Source organism: Oncorhynchus kisutch, linkage group LG3 (genome assembly GCF_002021735.2).
Source record: "Oncorhynchus kisutch isolate 150728-3 linkage group LG3, Okis_V2, whole genome shotgun sequence".
Lineage (NCBI taxonomy): Eukaryota > Metazoa > Chordata > Actinopteri > Salmoniformes > Salmonidae > Oncorhynchus > Oncorhynchus kisutch.
This window is the reverse complement of record NC_034176.2, coordinates 64,667,521-64,691,302: the sequence shown is the minus strand read 5'-3', so window position 1 is coordinate 64,691,302 and position 23,782 is coordinate 64,667,521. Positions and strand designations below refer to the sequence as shown.

The window sequence follows — 23,782 nt, the reverse complement described above, 5'->3', positions numbered from 1 at the left end:
GATACACAACCCAACCTAGCCACACTGCTTCTTAACACAGCGCGCATCCAACCCGGAAGCCAGCCACACCAATGTGTCGGAGGAAACACAGTGCACCTTGGTTAGCGCACACTGTGCCCAGCCCACCACAGGAGCCACTGGTGCACGATGAGACAAGGACATCCCTACCGACCAAGCCCTCCATAACCTGGACGACGCTAGGCCAATTGTGCGTCGCCCCATGAACCTCCGGGTCGCGGCCGGTTACGACAGAGCCTGGGCGCGAACCCAGACTCTCTGATGGCACAGCTGGCGCTGCAGTACAGCGCCCTTAACCCCTGCACCTTCTTATAGGCTAATTGACATCATTTGATTCAATTGGAGGTGTACCTGTGGATGTATTTCAAGGCCTACCTTCAAACTCAGTGCCTCTTTGCTTGACATCATGGGAAAATCAAAAGAAATCAGTAGACCTCCACAAGTCTGGTTCGTCCTTGGGAGCAATTTCCAAACGCCTGAAGGTACCACGTTCATCTATACAAACAATAGTACGCAAGTATAAACACCATGGGATCGCACAGCCGTCATACCGCTCAGGAAGGAGACACGTTCTGTCTCCTAGAGATGAACGTACTTGGGTGGGAAAAGTGCAAATCAATCCCAGAACAACAGCAAAGGACCTTGTGAAGATGCTGGAGGAAACAGGTACAAAGGTATCTGTATCCACTGTAAAAAGAGTCCTATATCGACATAACTTGAAAGGCCGCTTAGCAAGGAAGAAGCCACTGCTTCAAAACCGCCATAAAAAAGCCAGACTACGGTTTGCAACTGCACATGGGGACAAAGATTGTACTTTTTGGAGAATTGTGCACTGGTCTGATGAAACACAAATAGAACTGTTTGGCCATAATGACCATTGTTATGTTTGGAGGAAAAAGGGGGAGGCTTGCAACCCGAAGAACACCATCCCAACCGTGAAGGAAGTTAAAGCTTGGTCGCAAATGGGTCTTTCAAATGGACAATGACCCCAAGCATACTTCCAAAGTTGTGGCAAAATGGCTTAAGGACAACAAAGTCAAGGTATTGGAGTGGCCATCACAAAGCCCTCACCTCAATCCTATAGAACATTTGTGGGCAGAACTGAAAAAGTGTATGCGAGCAAGGAGGCCTACAAACCTTACTCAGTTACTCCAGCTCTGTCAGGAGGAATGGGCCAAAATTCACCCAACTTATTGTGGGAAGTTTGTGGAAGGCTACCTGAAATGTTTGACCCAAGTTAAACAATTTAAAGTCAAATACTACCAAATACTAATTGAGTGTATGTAAACTTCTGACCCACTGGGAATGTGATGAAAGAAATAAAAGCTGAAATAAATAATTCTCTACTATTATTCTGACATTTCACATTCTTAAAATAAAGTGGTGATCATAACTGACCTATAATGGAATTTTTACTAGGATTAAATGTCAGGAATTGTGAAAAACTGAGTTTAAAATGTATTAACATGTATGGCTAAGATGTATGTAAACTTCCGACTTCAACTGTATCTGTTTTACATGCAATGCTGTGAAAGAAAAACACTATTTCAATTAATGTGTTGACCAGGACTTATGTGTCTTATTTAATGATTACCAGTTACCTCTTTAAGAAGTTACCTCTTCAAGAAGTTCATATCCTTTGTTGGGGGTAATCACATTTCCAGACAAACCTATAGCTGTAGCTGTTCTGCATTCTATTTACATTGTCAGGTTACTACAAAACAGACAATTGATTAACTCATCCACTCTCTCCCTTGCTATTTGTATTGATCTGGCAGAGGGTGTAATTATGAAGAGATAAGATATGTGAATAAAGATAGCGCCTGGTCTGTTCTTCTCAATGCAGGGTAGGGTTGGTAGGATTCATGCTTACTGTATAATGGTCTTCCAGTACCTTAGGAGTTGTACTCAAAGAAGAAAATGTTCTCCACATGGTTGCACACTTATCCTTCATGTGATGTGATTCAGAATTAGCACATAGTCCTCTATGATGAGACAACAATGAAAGGATCTGCATGGCCATGTTGGCTGCATCATGTGATGGGGTCCTTGTTGTTCTCTGTAGTGCAGGATTGGTACATTGACATGCCTCTGACTACCAGGATGACCATCAAAGGCAGCAGGCATCGATCCATATCTTCAAACACTGCATTATGGAATTGAATTAAAGAGAAATTTAGTGCACAAACATTTAGACATCAAAATCTCAGCTGTTGCCTGGAGACTAGTGAAACTGGCTAAGTGTCGGCACCCTCAGAGAGAGAGAGAGATATAGAGAGAGAGAAAGAGAGAGAGGACGAACGGATGGACAGGCAGATTGTCTGTATGTATGTCAGTTCAGAGGGTAAGAATGGTAAGGAGTGAAATTGCCCCTCCTTGTGAGAGGCCCAAGTGTACCCTGTTATCCACTGTCTGTAATTCAGACTGCCTGCTGAATTCACTGCTGGAGTATGCAATAATTCAAGTTTAGCCCTTTGTCACAATTTGGCCTTTTGTCAAGGCACTTTTTGCTGTCAATTACTATTGAATATTAATTTATATACACAGATAAATATATTTTCCAACTTTGAGTTTACATCATAATTTCCCAGCTTAATATTCAGCATGAAAAAATTACATCCTCATACTTCATTGTTTTCAACTGTCTTCAATTTCTCATTGTTCAATACATCACAATGATTGGTCATGGAAAGTTAATTTGAAGTGGGGGCTGTGTACAGTGTTGAAAGTTTTAAGGTCACATGAAGTTGGACCTTAGAGAGAGAACATTTGCAATAATGTGTCAGTCGTTGACTGAGCTCTGGCTCTACTATGGCCTGGTCATACTGTACTATGTGTTATTGACTGTACGTTTGTTTAACCCATGTGTAACTCTGTGTTTGTGTCGCACTTTCTTTGCTTTATCTTGGCCAGGTCACGGTTGTAAATGAGAACTTGATCTCAACTGGCCTACCTGGTTAAATAAAGGTGAAATAAAAAATAAATAAAATAAAGGTAGTTGACATATGCAGCTCACTCAATGTTCCTTAGTATGTTCACAAAGCACTGTTTCTAAGTGACCACAAGATGGCATCTGCTAACACAGTTGGTTTGTTTGCATGATGCACTTGAATGTCTATAGTTCCCAAACAAACTCCAACGCATGTCCAATTTTGGCCAATGTCAACACAAAAATGGCCACACACTATGATATACTGTTTTGTTATAATAATTTAACCTTCAGGTGTTGAGGAATCATTCTGGTATTTCATTTTCAGAAAAACATTTTACTTTATGTAAGATACACTTAATTTGAAATCTATTTAAGTGATCCTATTGACCCAGAGCCACCTTAGGTATGACCAATTTCTCTATATATTTTGATTGAAATTTTGTGAGCTTTTTCCACCAGAGAGAATGGTCCTCAGCTCCTTGCTAACCCCTTTCTTATCTTCTAATAAAGCGAATCAGTGTGCCGTCAAAGCAGAGAGCCAGTGATGGTCTGCACCTGCCCTCCCAGGGTTGCCTGATTAGGAGAGGTCGGAGGGCAGGGCAGCCGGTTCACCTCTCTCCCCAACCAGCAGCACCTCAGGCCTCCCCTGGAGCAGAGGCTCCAGAAGGCTCCAGTTCAAAGCCCTGCCACACTAGACCTGTAGGGCCTTATCTGCCCTGGTGTCAGGCAGCAGGCAGCTATCCCTGGAGGCTTCTGTAGTGACAAATGGTACTGTAGAGCGCAAATCCTTATCTGGGGTAAGACCTATGTAGTCAACAATGAATGAGAAATGTGTCATATAAAAAAGTGGCCTGTTTGAATTAATATTCTAAACTTTTTAAAGATGTCAATGTTAAAAACAATGATCCGTGAATGAATACATATTTATTATAAATTAGGGCTAAATAGAATCTAACAGGATATTGATGTCCACTGCTGAAATACCAATATATTTCTTTGATACAATTACAATTATATTAGGCGTATGTTTGGTTCCATCAATTGTCCCTGAATTATGGGAATGCCCCCCCCCCCAACTAAAATCCTTGCTGTGAGGTTTCTGTCCTTCCTTATTCCACCCCCACTCCTATTGCTCTGTGGCCACACCCAGTCATAAAATAGTTTGAAGGCCGTGTGTGAATAAGGGGGTGGGGACAGAAACCTGCAGTGTCTGTTTTGGGGTAAACAGTTCAGCTGTGTTGAGCACTGTCTTCTCCCCTCACCACATGCAGTGGTCCTTTGTAACAATGCACACAGATTCAATGATTAGTCTAGGTAAAATTTGCCCGCGGAGACACACGAGAATTTCAGATGTTACGTTTTCACACGCACTGATAAATAATTCAGGTCATACAGAAATGTGTTTCCATGCTGTCAGATAACACTTTTATGGCTTCATTATGACATGTAATATCTATTGATAACTATTAACTCAGTTTAACTTGTTCACCTACACATAGGAAGGAATAAGGAATAACAACACATTCTACACTGAAATTAGTGTTGGTTCAATATTGTACCTTGTCAAATGCCGTCCAAACTGGGTACAAACATGCACACACACACACACATTTTCATATGGCCACATTTCCTGGATGCAATCTACCAGGCGACTCATGTGCCCGATAAGGCAATGAGAACTGGCTCTGATGTAAGGCTATGAACCATTTTACAGTTTGCCATTATGCTGGGATCCATCGGTGGGCTTCCTGGATATGCAGGGCTAATATTTAACAAGGAGCTTGTGAAACACTGTCGACAGATGACCCCATGGCTGTGAATGAATCACCGCTGTGACTGTCCTCAGGTGTTGGTGTGGTGTCACATGTGCTGTGCTAGCAGAGTTTGTTCCTCCAGGGCTTGCTGCATTTGCATAGATAAGACTCCCTTTTGATGGTTAATAGGTTGGTATTGAGGGAACAGACACCACCCTGGAGAAGAGAGAAGCTGATAAGATAAGGGGCCCTTGGAAAGCAGACATGCAGTCGGTGGTTAAGAATCACAGCTTAAAGTAGAGCTCCCCCAAGATTATGCAATTGAGACTGCCTGATATAAGGAATATGGAAGTGAACCACAATTTAAATGAAATTGCAAATGAGGATGTTGTTGACTGGCAATCCATGTGTGTGTGATACTATCTATAGTTCAAGAGCAAAACCCCACCTCTCTCCCTCTTCACCCACCTCTCTCTCTTGCCTGCTCTCTTCCTCTGTCTCTCTTTTCTAAACATGCACAGACAGGTGTTACAAGTGTTGATGGATGTCTTCAAAAAGCCAGCCATTCATCTTCATAGATCTCTCTTTTTATAAGAATTGGTGTCAAAACATTGCCTCCTAATGGATGGCTTGCACGGACACGATCAGACATATAGCCCAAACCAGGTTTGCTGTAAGCAAACTTGCTCTATGTTCTTTGACATGTCTTATGATTGTCTGCTCTCCCATATGACCAGTTTGTACTTCATAATTCCCCCCCCCCCCCCCCCCCCCTCATGTGGTTGTGTGGTGGCACTGGCATGGTTCTCTCCACAGGCTCACAAGGTCTAGCCAACAGTTCTATCCTGCTTGTGTCTCAGATTATACTGTATTGAAGATATAGTTCTGAATATATGAGTCCTACTGATGTTACATTTACAACACATACAGCTACCGAAGTATGAGAGGCAGGTGACAGATGTTCAACCTGATAAATGTTTCTAAATGTGCTCCATTTCATGTCCCAGCTGTGGAAGTGTCAAATAAAAAATGTCAGTGTTGTATTCACATCATATATTTATCAAGCAACAACATTTGAAATGACTGACATGTTTGTGATAAAGGTATCATACTGGTACTACTTTTATTCAGCTTTATTGAGTTAGATGATTAAAATAGAATGAACTAACTCCACAAAGAAATCCCATCTTCTTTCTCCCACCAATTTGAATTCGACATGTCCTGTGAGGTCATTCTTCTTATTTTTTCCACGCTTGTCCCTCCTATCTGCTATAATCTAGGGCTGTTCGGTTCGGGATGACGCCACCTGTGCTCCGCCCCCAATGCAAACTCGCTCTTCGCGTTCATTTCATTCCTGTTCTCATTCCGAGCATTCTTCGCATCTCTGTCCGTGCGTTGTCGATTCACGTACACATATCTGGCTGACCCAGAAACACAACAATAACTTTACACAGTTTACAAAAACTATAATATCCCACATTAGACAAACAAAGGGGGACGAATTTTATTTCAAATAACAATAACGGAGGTGTTTGAGGTAAGTTTCAATGTAGTTAATAATATGCAAAATGGTTGCAGACTAACACTGTTATGATGAAGTTGCGCCTTTCATTAGAAATAAGAAGTAATGTATGGTATTAGAATGAGTGGGCATATTTTTATATTACAATGAAAGTGTGTCGGTGAGATTTTAGGTTGCCGTTTCTTGTCGCTGTTGCAACAGGGTGCTTTCACTTTGTCCACTCAGTGTTGTATTCGACTGACACGAATATCTTTGACATTTTTCACATTTTTGTAAAGAAGCCCGACCATACGCCCTATTATATCACAGTAAGTCCAGTGCATGAACCTCAAACTCCTAACAAGATTCCGGATACGATTGGACGTACATTATTTTATGAATGACAATTTTGGACAAGATGACGGATCAAAATGTTGCTGTTTTCTTCTCCTTAGTTGGCTCAGCCGGGAGTTGGAGATTTCAGTGGAACATTTTCGGAGCAGTGCAAAAACATTCTGCTGAAAGACTTGTTGCTCCAACACCTTTGATCGTGTATTTTATCCATCGCACCTTGAAGTCACTGTAAGTATATTTTTGTTCTTTTATCAGGTTTAGGCTACAAGAATTCCATCAAATTCTTTGCATTCCATTTTCCACATGCGGAATTGATTCAACCGATCATAGGCAAGATCCATCAATGTTGCCGAATTGATTAGATGTGTCTTTTAAGATAATTTTTGATCATCTTTGACAGTAGAAGATTATGGCCTACATTTAAACACATTTTGCCCATGTGCTCTCACAGTGTAGGATAGTGGGCCGGGCAACATACTTTTAGAGAATATAATTTATAAAACACATCTTTTGCATTTACAAAATAATCTGAAAATGTTATTACATCATTTGGTGGTTCTAGTGATAGTGAATGGAATCATTTGTTATCTGTTTGGATTCAATGCTAGGTTTTTCTTGCTTTCGGACACTATTGAAACGTTGCAACAACAACAAAAAACGACCATTGATACCCAGTTCTTATTTGCAACTCTCTTTGTCTGTTTAGTTTTTAAACAATTGGTAATTCAATATTGATTTGAACTATTTCAAAAATAAATTCTTACAAGTAGGCTATTGTGGGCTGTGAGCTATGTTTATGTCTGTTTCATTGCTCTGTTCGATCCTTGTTTTCCATATCCGCCTTTTTTCGGGATACATTGTTGCCTGCTCAGCTAAAATCTGAATAAATCACAGGGATGGGGGTCGTATTATGTAGCCAAGGCCACTTCTTTCTGTGTTATAAAGTTTCATCGCATCCGAAGAAACCGTGTGATCCGATGCCTATTACATGTAGGCCTATAACGATAATCTCAGGAAAGTATAGATCAAGACTAAGGAATGTTAAGGAAGATTATGTCGTTTTTTATTGCTTTAGAATTTCGTAATATACATTCATTACCTAGAGATTACACAGATGCTCAACTGTTGCTATTTTAAGGATGAATTTGTTGGGGGTAACTTTGCACTGCCTTTTATTGTAGGCTGTGTGGATGTAGTGGTTTGCGCTGATGCTATTACAGAGCTATGAAACATATGAATATGAATAGGTTATGTAGCAAATATATTTTATAGGCTATGTAGGCTATAAAGTAGGCTATGCAATTATTGTGTAATTAACTTATAGTGTTGTTTAAATGATCTCAAATAATGTAAATATTCAAATATATCTGTATATGTTTGTTGGTGAATACAGAAGGTGAAATGTCTTGTTTATTTTGATGCGTGGTAATATCCACTTCATTCGTAACTAAACAAACCAGACTGCATGAGGGTATTCTTTGGCTGTGCACGTTCTCTGATATAGAGTGGAATTCACCTCTTAATTCTCTTAAGTTCCCCTATTGTGTGATTGGGGAAAGACCTCCTTTCTTCAGTTAATTATAGCCTTATATTTCAGTTTGTCTCTCTTGAAAGTAGGGGCCAGCAAGATACAATGTGTTATTTGTTGATTCCTCTAACTAGACATTTAGAATTTACTACATTAATTAGGTTGACTTCTATCAGACTTAACCTCTGACATGTCATGATGTTGAGAAGTAAAGCTGCTTGCTGTAGGGGGGAAATCGGGACCAGCAATAGATGCTTTGTTTTCTGCTTATGCAACAAGTGGACCTGTTGGACATTAGCCCGCATGGCATTTTCAAGTGCAAGAATAGTACATTGTCTTTGCTTGACTCCATGAGTTTTTACTTTTGAAAGTGGGCTTATGAATTCCCATTTTACCAGATGATATCAGTTGAACCCCAAATTTGTAATTAAGAATTATAATAATTATCTGGAATTTCTCTTATTCCAAAGTAATACCATCTAAACTTATGTTAAAACCCAATCACAGAAACATATAAGATTGATAAAAAATAACAAGTCAATATACATTATGGCTATATGTATTGAAGGTTTTTTGAACTTGGCATTTAACACAGATAGACTGTAGCCTACTAAGTAAGCCCTTCCTCCCCCTTTTCTAAACATAAGCTTTGCATAGTTTTTTGTTATAACATTCATTTAGCCCCAATGACTCATTGGACAGGTATTTGTTAGCACTCAATTTTACATGTGCAGTTTCAATGTGGTGGAAGTGAGCTTCACAATGCATTACATCGTACAAAAACACATATAAGCTTAAAGCTGTTATTTAAACAATAATACAGCGTTTTCCCCGTCCCTGTTTTGCTAAAAAAGCTAAGGGACGAGGCTGGAGAAATGTAACCACTCTCAAATTCATAGACAGAGCTATGGAATGGATGCAAGGACTGACCACCCATTATATGAAATATTTAGTTTAACTAGGTTTTGAGGCTATACCGTGTTTGTTTACATTTGCATGGTTTACAAACATTGGAGTTAAACAAGCTTATATGTTGGGTTCTGGTGGGGTACGGCAGTAGACCTAATTTCATGACACATTTATAAGTTATATTCTTCAAGAATCAATGGGCATACAGTGACCCCTCAACTTTTTCCACATTTTGTTAGGATACAGCCTTATTCCAAATTTGGTTAAATATACTTATTTTCTCAGCAATCTACACACAATGCCCCAAAATGACAAAGTGAAAAGTTGTTTTAAATTTTTTTGCAAATTAATAATAAAAACAAAAATACATTATATACATAAGTCAGTTAAGAACAAACAATTACGGCCTACCGGGGAGCAGTGGGATAACTGCCTTGTTCAGGGGCAGAACGACATATTTTTACCTTGTCAGCACGGGGATTCGATCCATCAACCTTTCGGTTGCTCACCTAATGCTCTAGCCACTAGGCTACCTGCTGCCCCAAAACCTTACAACCATCTCTGCAGCACTCCAACAATCAGGCCTTTATGGTAGAGTGACTAGGCGGAAGCCACTCCTCAGGAAAAAGCACATGACAGCCCGCTTGGAGTTTGCCAAAAGACACCTAAAGACTTTCAGACCAAGGGAAACAAGATTCTCTGGTCTAATGAAACCACAATTGAACTCTTTGGCCTGTATGCCAAGCATCACGTCTGGAGGAAACCTGGTACCATCCCTACGGTGAAGCATGGTGGTGGCAGCATCATGCTGTGGGGATGTTTGTCAGCGGAAGGGACTGGGAGACTAGTTCAGGGTCGAGGTAAAGATGAACGGAGCAAAGTACAGAGAGATCCTTGATGAAAACCTGCTCCAGAGAGCTCAGGACCTCAAACTGGGTCAAAGGTTCACCTTCCAACAGGACAACAAGCCTAAGCACATAGCCAAGACAATGCAGGAGTGGCTTCGGGACACGTCTTTGAATGTCCTTGAGTGGCCCAGACAGAGCTTGGACATGAACCTGATCGAACATCTCTGGAGAGACCTGAAAATAGCTGTGCAGCAATGCTACCCATCCAACCTGACAGAGCGTGAGAGGATCTGTAGAGAAGAATGGGAGAAACTACCCAAGTACAGGTGTGCCAAGCTTGTAGTGTCATACCCAAGAAGACTCAAGCCTGTAATCGCTGCCAAAGGTGCTTCAACAAGTACTGAGTAAATGGTCTGAATACTTATGTAAATTTGATATATCAATTTTTTGGTTTTAATAAATTAGCAAAAAACTATAAAAACCTGTTTTTGCTATGTCATTATGGGGTAGTGTGTGTAGATTGACGAGGGGGGGGGGGGAAACTATTTAATCAATTTTAGAATAAGGCTGTAATATAATAAGATGTGTAAAAAGTCAGAATACTATCCGAATGCACGGTATATCATTAATTTATAATTTACAAATGGATGTAGCAACTAAGGATTCTAGCTTAAAACATGCTCAAAAATTTGAGTTTTTGAACCTCAACATTCAGTAGTTGTACGCAGACCACCTCTCTCTGAATACACATGCCTTTTTATAGATCCCACCGCTGTACTGTTTTGGCTAGGAATGTGGAAGTCTCAGGGCCGGGAAAATAAGAATATAGTCTTTCACTTGTGAAATGTGGGGAGAATATGTGCATTGCTGAGGCATTGAGTGGATTGGATTACTTCTGGGAGCAGAGAGAGACCCATTGTCTTTCCTGTTGTTCAAGACTGAATGTGTGCGAGGCTGTTGAGCTGCTGAGCGCAAACAAGCCAGTTCTCATTGACATCTGCTTTGGTCATTTTCTGCACCTGTATGAAAAAATGCAAATATCAACATTTGCTCTAGCTTGTACCACTCTGAGATTTCATGCCAACGACTATTAGTCAACTTGTGATTCTACGTCCTGGCCAGGCCATTGTTGTGTCAAAAACAGGCTGTGCTGACTATGACACCATATGGCTCTTGTATGCTTCCGATAAGCTATCTGTTCCCTTACCTTATCAATAGCATTTAATATGCTTCATTTTTTGAGTCGCCATCTGTAGGACAGTGTGTGTGTGAGTTATTGTAGGTGAGTGCATGTGTCTGTATGTGTATTTGTGCACATACGTGATTTCTTCTTGACTTGAAATTCCTGGCCTTGAATTGCACTTCAAGGTTTACTAAGCAAACAAATACGTTCATAGTTTTGTAAACAAGTTCACATAGACAAGGCAACAGTAGGTATGAATGAACCACACATGGGCATTACCACATCATTTACAATCAGCAAGCTGGTTTTTCCCTCTGTGGTCATGGGTCATTGTGAACATGTAAACTGTAGTGGGATTACAGCCCAAAGCAAACAGGCACGTCCTGTCGTTTTAATATACTACTAAGTCATAATTTCCTATTCAAATCCATCTGCGGTCAAAACTAATTAAGAGTTATCATAGGAAAAAAGAATGCCATGGAAACTGTTGGATGTTTGAGTGCATTGGTTTTGTGCAGGGGGATTGTGCTTGGGCTGGTGCCACATATCAAGTTTTCCTTCACAATGTTATTTTATGTATTTATTTAGTAGTGTAGGTTGGCATGGAAGACATTTATTTTCTTCAGAAAATCTATTATTTTTCAATCCTCTTACATTTGTTGCATTCTTTAAGAAATGGAAACAGCTGTTAGGAATAAAGGCCTAAACTGATCAAAAGCACAATTACGCATACCCAACAAATATTTTCTATTTCCTGTATGATAACAGTCTGAGAAATGCCTTGTGGGAATCAGAATGGCACAAAGCATTCCTTTATCTAATCAAGGGAAGAATTGATGAAATGAAAGGATGCTGCTTTTGTTATAGCTACACAAAACAAGAGGAGTAGGGCGAGTAAAAGAGATGTGATCTGTCATTTAATCTGGACACAGGGTCGTTAATTGTGTAATTACATGCAGACATTTAGCAGGGGAGGGACTCATCGTCACATCATTGTGTCTGTGATCGGATAGCATGCTTCACTAAAACACACTACTACCGTACTGCTGGGTTCCAGTCACTCTGTACCCTGAGGTAAACTCTGTTGTAGAAAGAGAATTTTGCAGTATGGCCTGCTGCTCAACAGTTTCAGTAAGGCCTCAGAGAGGCCGATGTAGAGTGCCACCAAAAAGGAAAAGCTGGCTCAAAGCCACTGACGTCATCTAAGTAAATCTGCTTCAGGACTGCAGTCATAAAATGACTGCCAGCTAGAGTGCACTTTGGCCTTGTCAACTGCCTTTGCAAGTGTAATTCACTTTTTCTACATATGTATAATTATGGCAAACAGCTTTTGTATTAATTTGTTTGTCCCGCATTGTCTTTTGGTATATTGACCTTTACCTCATCATATGTTAATTTTCAAAAGGTCCAAAGCACTTTCTCTCTAGATAAGTCAAAGAGTCAAAGAAACCTTAAAAAGCTAAGTTGTGGAGCATTATGATGCCATACTGTTGCAGGAAATCTGGGGGAAATAAGAAGGAAAGAGAAAAATAAAATGTAAGAGCTTTCCTCATCTTTAGAAGTCATACAGTAAAGAAACCACTGTTTCAGCACTTTATAATTATAGCCTCATAAGTCATACCATATGTCAGCCTCAGTCAGCTTCTCAGGAAAGTCGTCTTAATCGCGTCTTATTAAACTGTAATGATTTGGAAGTTATTGGGAAATTGTTATAAGTACCTTCCCTACTTTCACACTCTCCGAACTCTTCTTTTTTTGGATGGGAAAAAGTCATTTAAACGAGCTACCACATTACCAGACACACATGAGAAGCAATATCTAATCCATGAATCATTAGATGAGTCAGTTCCTGAAACCACTATAAACCTTCAAGTTGTTGGCCACAGCTGAAAGCAGGAAATCCAGGCTTCAATAACTTCCTTTCCCAGTGCAGGCTATGCTAGTGGTTTAGTGCCCACTAGCAATAGGAAGATGTACGCCCGTAGAACAAAGGCCCTCAGTCACTTCATTTACTGAAACTGTTTATAATTTGTGGTCTGTATTCAAATGTGGGCTGTCCAGGCTCTCTGGCACCGTATTCCCCAGTCCTCTCTTGTAATAAATCCCTACAAGGCCTTTCATTAATGGCTGCTGTATTGTTATCATGGCCGACAGAGATCAGGCAGGCTCGCTCTGCCCTGAAGCTGCCCTGGATTCAGCCGAGGCACAGATAGACTTTGGGTGAGCTCCCAACATTAGTATGCACTCTGTGCCCAGTGAATGAGTTTGAACTCTAGCCCGAAGCACAGCATTCATAGGTTTCTTTACGGCTTAGATCTGTGTATGTAAATACTACTGTAAGCATGTTTGGCTGGGAAACATTGGCCTAATATGATTACACCTCATAAACAGTTTTAATTGCTCCGTCTGAGGACCATACAGTACATATTGCTTTGGTCCATTTTTGCGTTGATGCTGGATGTGGCTATGGACTACAGCATGTTGAGACATTCCTTGCATTTATTAAAAATGTTGTCTCAAAATGTTCTGACAAAGTTGTGTGTTTTGGTATCGTTTTGCCCTGACAAATAAATTATATTACAAGGTAAGCACTTCAATAGAGTTCCCCTCCTTACATTTTGGGCTTCAAATAGGGAAATGATCATTGTCAATGTTTCTTTCAATAACTGTTCAATGGTTTTTTGTTTGTGTACACTGCTTACTTAATTGAAATAACTCAATGAAATGAATTAAAGCTTTGTGCTGAAGTTGGGTGAAAAATTCAGTTGAGTAAATCAGAGTTTGAGAAAACCTTGAATAAGGTTTGAGCTTTTGTTTGACACTGGCAGATTTATATGCTATTTGTTTCGTACAGTGACTCAATATGTACTTAACCAAGCCAGGTCAACAAGGAATTTTCTCCATCAAATTACCTTGGAGCTTCATGGGGGATGATGTGTCTCATCTGGCCAAGCCTTCCTTTAAGTACCAATAAACTGGACAACATCCGCCACACAATGAACAGCAAACAATAGTTTCTACAAAATTCCATTTTACCTTTCTACCGGTAGCACCTTGGGCTGGTTTATGGCAGATGGAGGCCCAAACAGACGTCCTTCCTGAGATGGAGGGCTATGTGATGGTGAGTGTGGTGTGGAGGAGCTGGATGCAGATGGTGGTCTTCATGCTCATCACTGATTTGTTTTTTCATGCCAATCCACAGTGTCCTGACTGAGCCCGCGCCCAGCCTGAAGCCCCCAGACTGCTCTGCTCTCATAACTGTCAGGGGATCCTTTATCTGCCGGACGTTTATTTACAGCTTTAATTTCCTGCGCTTTATGTGCTCCCCCTTCTCTCCTCACTAGTGTGACGCGACCATGAGCAGACGTTGGAATGCCCTGCATATTTTTGACGAACAGAAGTTTATTGCGTCGAATGCATTGATTTCCAACATTGTTGCGGTTGGATGGCACGTTTTTATGTCATGGATTTGTAGTTCATCATTTCTGACGGCACATTTTTTGCAGATCATTTGCTAATTTTCTGAATAGACATCTACAGTAAAAGACTGATGGAAATTGGTCCCCTGCACTCCCACTGTATCTGATGTGACCAGGTCTAGAAGGTGCTACTTGATTCTGATACGTCGTGAGGCAGGTGGAGACTGGGAGAGCTTCTTTGACGGAGCCTGTAAATCAATCCCATTCTCTACTGAGTAGAGATTGATCCCCGAGCGGGCGGCCCCGTTGGTCGGGCGCTGGACGGCGGGCTCTAGGCCTCACATTTGAGTGGGATATTATCAGACAGATTCACTACACCCAAGCCTGCTGGTTTAAAGAGGCATGAAATAAACGCTTGGCCATTGCCAATAACAGAGGGAGCATTAGCGAGCTACTCTACTGAACCTTTTGCTCCCTGCATTGGGAGATTGGTATTGAAAACCGTGTTCATTCATTTATCAGCACTCCATACCCAGCAGATTTATTCATGAAACCTGGAGGAAAATCCAATACTACGTAGATCAATCGGTTTGTCCCTGTGTATGGCTGGACATTCTTGTGTTCCCCTGCACACCTTGTCATTTTCCCCTCCTTAAAGAGGCTACAGCAGAACAGAAATTGTGCCAATTGGACATTTTTGCACAATTCTGGTGCACTGGGTTCGTCAGTCAAAACTTGCGTCCATAGTCATAGATGGGGTAAAGCTTTTAATAAGCCTGTTTCAGAAAGAAGAACAGAAGAAACGTCATATTTCGATGTTGCTAGGTGTGCATCTAAGAAATGAAAAGAAATATAAAGCTTTATGAATGTTTGAATTGTATCATTTCATGAATGTTCTATAACTTTATATCTCAAGGTCCATACCGTACTACAGAAAGGGTTTCTGCTCGTCATTCTTGATACATGCCATTCCAGTTATAATGAACATGTTTTGATGAAGCAAACTGTAAATGGAATCTCAGTAATGTCCCATCATGGTAATATGCATAATTGGATACTTTTTGTTCCAAACATGAGGGCTTTGGCATACATTCAACATTACTGAAATAATTAACCGAAGCCCATGGTACGCCTTTAAAACTCACAGCGAACATTGAGTTTTGTAATCACATGGTAATTATAGTTCTCCACAGTGCAGGCTTAACTACTATGGGTCATTATGGGGTGCGCAAAAGCCATTCACAGGATCATTATTGCACCCTCTGAGATAACAGCACAAAAGGACTCCACATGGAAAATTACATTTGAGACCTCTCATCTGCTATTTCATTACCCAGGTCTGTATGATCGGTGAAATGGGTTCTTTTAATTTAAGGAGCTGGATTCCATTTTAGCGTGAACGAGAGTGGTTTATGTAATCTGCCGATAAGTGTCATCTCCCATAATGCCATGTCACAACTATGGCCCAACCCTTGCCAATGCATTCACTTGTTGCCCGCTTTTGTCCTTATCTTGCTAATAAGACCATTTCCATGGTTCCGACCTTGGTGTGATAGGAGTATGCAATTATCTGTTAGGGCCCCAAGTGTTTCTACAGGTGACATTCCTACCTCTCTCTTTGGCCGGGATAATTAGTGTTCAGATTCTCAGACACTAGGAGACCAGCTCAATAGGAAACCTCACAGTCCCCATGTACCTCTCACATCTCAGGACCATCTGATTGATGCCACATGGTGTTGAAGACCTGGCATCTGGGGACAGGGATGGAGATGGAATCTGGGCGCACATAGTTTTGAGCATGAATTCTGTGATGCACTCTCTCAATCCATGTTTCAGGAGTATTTTTTCCCCAAAATGTTGTATTTACTAATTCCTAACATCTTTTAGTTCTCTATTTATCACATTTGATTGTCGACAGCATTATTACCTTCAAATCAAATTTGAATGGTCACATGCGCCGAATACAACAGGTATAGCAGACTTTACATTGAAACGCTTACTTTCGAGCCCATTCCCAACAATGCAGAGTTAAAAAAGTACCTTCTAAACAGCATCAGTAATGGCTGTTCTTCCTTGTGGGCCTGGTTTCTACTGGAGGTTTTGTGATAAACAAGGTGTAACATGATGTCCTAGGGATATGTGGAGTCTATGAACACCAGTAACAGGAATACACAAGGAGATGGGTCTGTTCCATGACAGCCTGTGTGATGAGGTGATAATGATTCTCACTGCCACAGAGTCTTCTGCAGGAATACAAGAACACAGACCCACTCAGCAGAGAGTGAGCAGACACAACAAAATATGCACACTCTCACACAGATGTGTGCCATATAAATGTGAAAGGTCGGTGGAGATTATGGGGTTATTAAAGGGTTATTTTTAGGTTAGCTTAATTGAGTAGACATTTTATGATTGTAGTTTGTAGAAATTATTTTGAATTGATCCAATAACCTTATTCATAATCCTTGGCAATAACCTTATTCACAAGAAGCTTGTTGTAAAACATATGGGTTGGAATGTACTCAACATAGATGTACCGTAAATTAAAATGTCAAACCAAGCCATGGAGTTTACTAGGGTTACAAAGACAATGGAATCAGAATATAAAATATTGTATAGGAATATTAGGAACACCTGCTTTTTCCATGACATAAACTGATCAGGTGAAAGCTATGATCCCTTATTGATGTCACTTGTTAAATCCACTTCAGGGTAGATGAAGGGAAGGAGACAGGTTAAATAATGACTTTTAAGCCTTGAGACATTTGAGACATGGAATGTGTGTGTGTGCCATTCAGAGGGTGAAGGGGCAAGACAAAATATTTAAGTTCCCTTGAATGGGGAATGGTAGTAGGTACCAGGCACACCGGTTTGTGTTAAGAACTGCAGTGCTGCTGGGTTTTTCACGCTCAACAGTTTCCCGTGTGTATCAAGAATGGTCCACCACCAGAAGGATATCCAACCAACTTGACACAACTGTGGGAAGCATTGGAGTCAACATGGGCCAGCATCTCTATGGAACGCTTTCGACACCTTTTCGAGTCCACGCCCAGACAATTCAATATTAGGAAGGTGTTCCTAATGTTTTGTATGCTCAGTGTAGATGCTTATTATCTGTCCAAAAGTAATCTTGTTGTAGTTGTATTGTCATTGCTAAGGAAAAGCAGGACACAGAAAACATTCAATTATGGGAAGAATGTCTCCCCCTGAATATTGTACATTTGACAATCTCAAACTTTGTTCCGTAGTGGTTTCCTTTGTTAGCGAAATCTCTTTCCTCCATCTTTTCCAATGACCTTGAGAGAGCGTGACACGTAAAATTGGCCCAAAGTGAAATTCTATGATTGTCAACATCTTTTGAATTGTCCATCCTATATTACTAGTGCAGTGAGCCGAGTCTTTGCATCTTTGGATAGCGCTATCGCCTTTGGAGTTCCAGTAAGCGAGTATTTGGCAAGCACCCAGATTAGACAGTTCACTTCTCTAGGGACTTAACATATCAATCATGATATAGTTTGTGTCATGTTTTATTACAGAATAGGGTTGAATTCTTCCCGGCTGTATTTTACAAATGTTTACAAAACCCGGTATTTCCTGCCAAAACTGAAAGTGTCATTCGAAAGCATTATAAAGCATGTCTGGATTTGATTGGAGCTTTGATCAGCTTGGAAATTCCAACCTGATGCTACCTGAGCCTGATGAGACATACAGTAAAAAAGCCCAAATGCCCCGTTATCCAATACATACAGTGTCTTTGGAAAGTATTCAGACTCCTTGACATTTTCCATATTTTGTTACGTTACAGCCTTATTCTAAAATGGAATAGATGGTGAGAGACAGAATGCGAGAGAGTGCTTGCGTGTGCACTGATTTAAAGCAACGATATTCGAGTGATAGGCTTTTTTTAAACTCTGCAGCTGTAATTAAAAAAAATATAATCTTTACAATTAAAAAACAAGCCAGATGGAGATGGGTAAATTAGACGCCAATTCGGTCTTTATATTACTGTAGCATAGACTATTCTGCAGCAAATGTAGGCCTACCTGTCACAAGAAAAAAAGTTACCATGATGACATGGTAAGTCTACATGCATTGTTAACTGCGCTCTATACAAAGATGGACTGTCTGTCCCCACCCTCAGCGTTGATTCATCATGCAGAGGCCGTAGAGAAGCCAGATTTAGGCATTCCATTTAATTTAACAGTTGCACTTCACACCATTGTCACGTGTGCTTCCTCTCCGGCCTCTAGGTCACCACGCTGCTAGTTATGGGTCACACCTGTCACCACCTGCGCGTCTTCAGACTCACCTGGACTCCATCACCTCCCTGATTACCTTCCCTATATATATATCTCACTCCCTTTGGTTCCTCCCCCAGGCGTCATTGTTTCTGTTTCCTGTCTGTGCGTTGTTCGTGTTTCTTGTTTTGTATTATGTTTCGTTTCTTGATTAAATCACTCCCTCCCTGAACTTGCTTCCTGACTCTCAGCGCACTCGTTACAACCGTGCTGTTCATATAAATCATTTATTATAATTTACCAGTTTCTCATACTTATTTATCCCGGGAAAAGGGAGTGGTTTTTCGGCGGTAAATCCTGGAAAATATCAGTAACCAGGTTCCCGCCATTCAACCGTATCACTGAACTCTCTGAGGTATAAGTTGTAATTTTCTTTGTTTATGCATGTTGATAAATAGATTTTTGCCCTGATTCGCTCTATCACTCTCTTGCTTTCTAACTTTATTTTTTCTATCATTCTCTCTCTCCCTCCTTCTCTCTCTCACTCTCTTTCTCTCCCTGTCTCTCACTCTCTCCCTCTTTATCTCTCTTGTGTAATAATGGATGAGACACATCAGTGCCTTATCATCCAACCAGAACAGATACCAGAAATCCTGCCATCAAACAACAGCCACGTGGTGTATCCTGTTAAGCTTCCATCATTTTGTTTTACAGATCCAAATCCCCAATCCTTGAACTGTTGGTGTGTGTGTGTGTGTGTGTGTGTGTGTGTGTGTGTGTGTGTGTGTGTGTGTGTGTGTGTGTGTGTGTGTGTGTGTGTGTGTGTGTGTGTGTGTGTGTGTGTGTGTGTGTGTGTGTGTGTGTGTGTGTGTGTGTGTGTGTGTGTGTGTAGATGTCTGTGAGTTGTGAAAGAGGCGTGTAGGGGCACATCCTGGCTGCAATGATTGGGGAGACTTTTCAGAGAGGGGTACAGCCTCAGGAGAGCCTGTGAACACACACACAGATACAATGAACACAACCTTTTGGTGAGTGAGGAAAGCTATTGAACTCCACTATGATATTATAGGCACATCAGTACAAAATTATATAAACATAGGCCTGGCTTATGACCGTGCCACTGAAATTTAAATGCATAGAATTTGCCATCCACAGTGTTAGGCTCTTAGAGAAGGGAAATCCTCATTTCCAATTTTATGTTAGAGTAGACACGATGCAAGAAATCATCCATTGTATGTGAAGAGGGTTATAGGAAAATGTGTGAGGAGAAAAGTACACACTTTGGGTACACGATGTTGTTTCATCATTGATTTGATTTTTGGGAATTAAATTAATCAAATTAATTTAAAGTGGTCACATTATAGTCATCACATACTTTTCATGTGGGGGGTTTGTTGATGTCTGTGTTCTTGTCCATTAGTCTTGATGACTGAAACAGTTGGGTTTAGTTGAGTTGGGAATTTGATTAGAGTTTTACAGAAATATTTCCAGACATTCAATTAACTGTAATGACTCACAAAAGCCACAATGCTCTTTACCTGCTGAAGGTTGCAGGTGTTCGTATTGTTTCACCATTTTTGTACTATTACGCAGAAATATATGAATGGAGCCAGATTGAGAAGCTCCCATCTACCATACAGTTCCATTATTACAGCCAAATGCATTTTAATTAAGCATCTTTCTACTTTGTAGACATGCTGTAGGGCAGCTAATGCAATGTTGCTCTACCAGTCTAGCTCCATAATTGTATTAAAAAGTGTGCAGCAAACACCTGCTTATAGTGATACTTTAGTGCACACCAGAAGAAATTATCATGTTTGTTGGTGGGCTATTTTGTTTTGAGTGATGTACAATCGTGAGAAAGCGCCTCTCCCTGGGTGGGAATGGGATTTGTCTGTAGCCTATGGTGTCCTTGTTCTGGGTATGTCTGAAATGCTTTCCCTGCTTTGAGAGCGAGGTGTAGCGACAGCAGCCCAGCCACAGTATATTGTTGCATGACTAATCTCTGTCTCCCATCTGCCACTGGGGCCTGGACAAACATCACCACTTCAGCATCATCTGGAGACATATTGCACTAATCACAACACGTGTCTCTCTCCCGGTCCAAACACACAGCCAGCTCAGCATAGCATACCTGTTATGGCTAAAGCACCCAGGCACATTCTCCTATGAGTGTATTTATACAGAAGGCTGTGTAACATAGACTAAATATTAGAGACACACTTGTTTGATTGCTGTAAAAAAGTTCTTAACAACACAGTAACTCTGTTAGGTTACTATGCTCTTGGCATGGTTTGCATTTGGATTTGGCTCAGTTCATCTACATTATGTTCTATTGGTGAATTTCTTTCCCTTGCCTTTCATTACTCAAGTCTATAGGGGACAGCAATGATTTATGTTCGTCATGTAAGTGTTTTAGGGATGAAAAGTCAAGGTCTTGGGAGTCAGCAAATCCTCCATTCTCTCCTATCAAGAAAGAGAAGTGTTTTATTTTCTGTTTGCAAACATGCCCCTGCGTTTGTTTCTCCATTAAGACAGCTGAGTGACCATAGTTTAGAGGACGTTCATTAGAAGAATATTCAAGGTGTTTTATGATATTTGTCTTGTGTTTAAAAACATGTTATTATCCGTTAAAAAAAAGATGCAAACTTTCAGCAAAGAATGTCTACTGCTATGCTCCACTGATGATCTCACTCTGTTCAAAACGGCAAGAACGACTCACTTGTCAATGTCGAGAGATCAATGAAACAAAGGGTTATCAGTAATTGAAAGATGAAGACACACCCATCAAACTCTGGCTAATTGAGTGAACCTGACCTCATATTTCCTCAGCATGCTCAAGGAGGTGGTCATCCGCTTGGACCCAGAATTCATCTGGTTGTCGAGGTGCTCTCCTGAGAGATGCTCCTTATGGAATAGTGACAGAGCTCAATTATGTAGGGTGATTTATTACTAAGCCAAATGACTGCAGAGTCACTTCAGCCATGCCCAGTGATTAAGCTGTTGTAACTCAATAGATTTATCTGATGTTCTCTAACACTTGTTCAGGTTAATAGACTACAGCGTGCTAATGACAGTGTTAGGTTAAAGTCATTCATTCAGGGGACATACGGTAGAGTGCTTCTGGCTGTGGTGTCTTGGTGGGAAATAAACTTCTTGACGCCCTTGACAATGTATTATTCCATTGAATTGACTTTGGCGAATGGTGGCAATAAACGTACCAATAACAAGAGAAATGTGTATTCTATGACACCAGTATGTCATAGAATTATGCGGACATTGATTATATCACAATGTAACTGCCACTAAGTAAATGCATTTCTAAGTAGCATTGACTTACTGTAGATCTGTCAGCTGTACGACGTGGATGCTTCTACTGGCCAAGAGAGGTACTCTTGAGCCCCTTTGCTGCCTCAGTCTTTGAAGCTCTTTGTGATTACATGGCATGGAGTGTGTACCGCTGTTTCCCCCCTCAGAGTAATCCTGCAGCAGATGCGGCTTGCCACCATCCCCAGCAATGGATGGAGGAGAGAGGAAAGGTTTATTTAGAGTGGTTATATTAACAAAATTAATTTAGAGTACCACTTAAAATGAATGAATTAGCCGACCAAGTTCTATTATACCATTTCAATGATATGTATTACCCCTCCACCCCTACCCCCTCGATCTTTATACCCCAGATTCAAATATTTTCTGCTCTATTCTTTTCATGTAGCAATATGATAGGCCAAGGCTCTCTGCTGCCCTTCCCTAGCGGTAAATGCTAGTTGTGGTTGAGAGCTTTTTTTTTGGACAGGGTGGGGTGGTGGATTCAATAATTCATTGCACGCTTCAGTGTAACAGTATTCATTTCCTGGTGTGGCGCGTCAGGGGAAACCACCTGTAGAAGAGCGGGGAAACATCAGACCATTGTGGAATGAACATGGCCATGAACTCACTAAACACCCCTCCAAATATCAGTGTTGTTTCCCTCTTTTGGAGGGAAATCATGAGCTAGCATGGAAACCAGACGTGTCCAGACACTCACGTTAGCTCTCGCTCTATTTCTCTCTCTCGCTCTCTCTTTTCTCTCTCTATTTTCTCTCTCTCTCTTTCTGAATAGTGAACCCCTGGAAAGAGTGTTCACAGCCATTTAAGAAAAATAAATACTGTATCACAGAGAAGACTCATTTTTCAGAATCCCTTACGGCAATGGCATTGGCAATGACAAATGCAAAGGCGTGTTTTTCAAAGGTCCTCTCAAAAATACCACTATTATGACTTGACTGGGTTTGACTTGTTGAAGAAGTAAAGAAAAAATCTTGCTTGAGGTCAGGTATTACAATCATGACCGTGCTGCATGTGATTACCGGTGTAGTTTATTATTCGGTCTGGGTGGAGGGAGCAAGGCTGGAGAAAAAGCCCAAGCCATTTAGTGGTCGAAATGGACGTTTTTTCCCCTCCCTCATCAGTCTGTGAGTAAGTTCTGCAGAGTCAGCAGTCAGTTCACAAAAACAGAATTCAGTAAACGCTCCCTCCACTCTCTGGGAGGTTTTTTTCTTCTCCCAAACAGCTTGCTCCCATCCCCCCCTCCCCCCCTCACGAACCGACATTCTAGAAGAAACATATGCTGCTAGTCCCACTTCACAACAGCTTGTGCAGCTTGAATAGGATCTTGCCTAGAGAGGAAGCGGTCGTCTGGAAGGGGAGAGGAGGATAGGGAGGGAGGGAGAGGGGAAGATAGGGAGGGAGGTGGGGGGGGGTGCTAGAGTGAAGGGCTACAAAAACATCCACCAAATGAACTCCCCAGTTGTGATTTTCACCGTTAAAATTCAACTCAGCATGATTGTCTACAGCAATACATAAGAACCTACATTGCTTTCATGAGTTACTTTGTGGACAATAGTTTTGATTGAGGAGAGATGGACACTTTCAGTTTAGGTACTTTTCTGCCTCGAATTTAAATGTGATTTCCTCCTCCTTCGCTTACAGTCTAGCAGTTTGAATGAGTTTTTAATGGGGATCTAATTCAGAGCAGGTTGTTTACACAGCATAAATGCAAAGAAAATTGAGGAATCTCACAGTGGAATTTTCTGTCAAGGGAATTCACAATGTGGAAAAC

General features: G+C 40.9%; 1 protein-coding gene across 5 annotated transcripts in view; it reads left to right on the top strand.

Annotated features, from left to right (window-relative positions):
- The first annotated feature begins 6,058 nt into the window (after positions 1-6,058).
- The window catches only part of LOC109887392 (transcriptional enhancer factor TEF-1), a 57,585-nt gene continuing 39,861 nt past the window's right edge, over positions 6,059-23,782 (top strand). For 3 of the 5 annotated variants that reach the window (XM_031810747.1, XM_031810733.1, XM_031810732.1), the window contains exons 1-2: positions 6,059-6,241; positions 6,661-6,787. The gene's annotated coding sequence lies outside the window, so the exon portion shown is untranslated. The remainder of the gene's footprint in view (positions 6,242-6,660; positions 6,788-23,782) is intronic. The other 2 variants (XM_031810745.1, XM_031810737.1) reach the window with 1 other exon arrangement.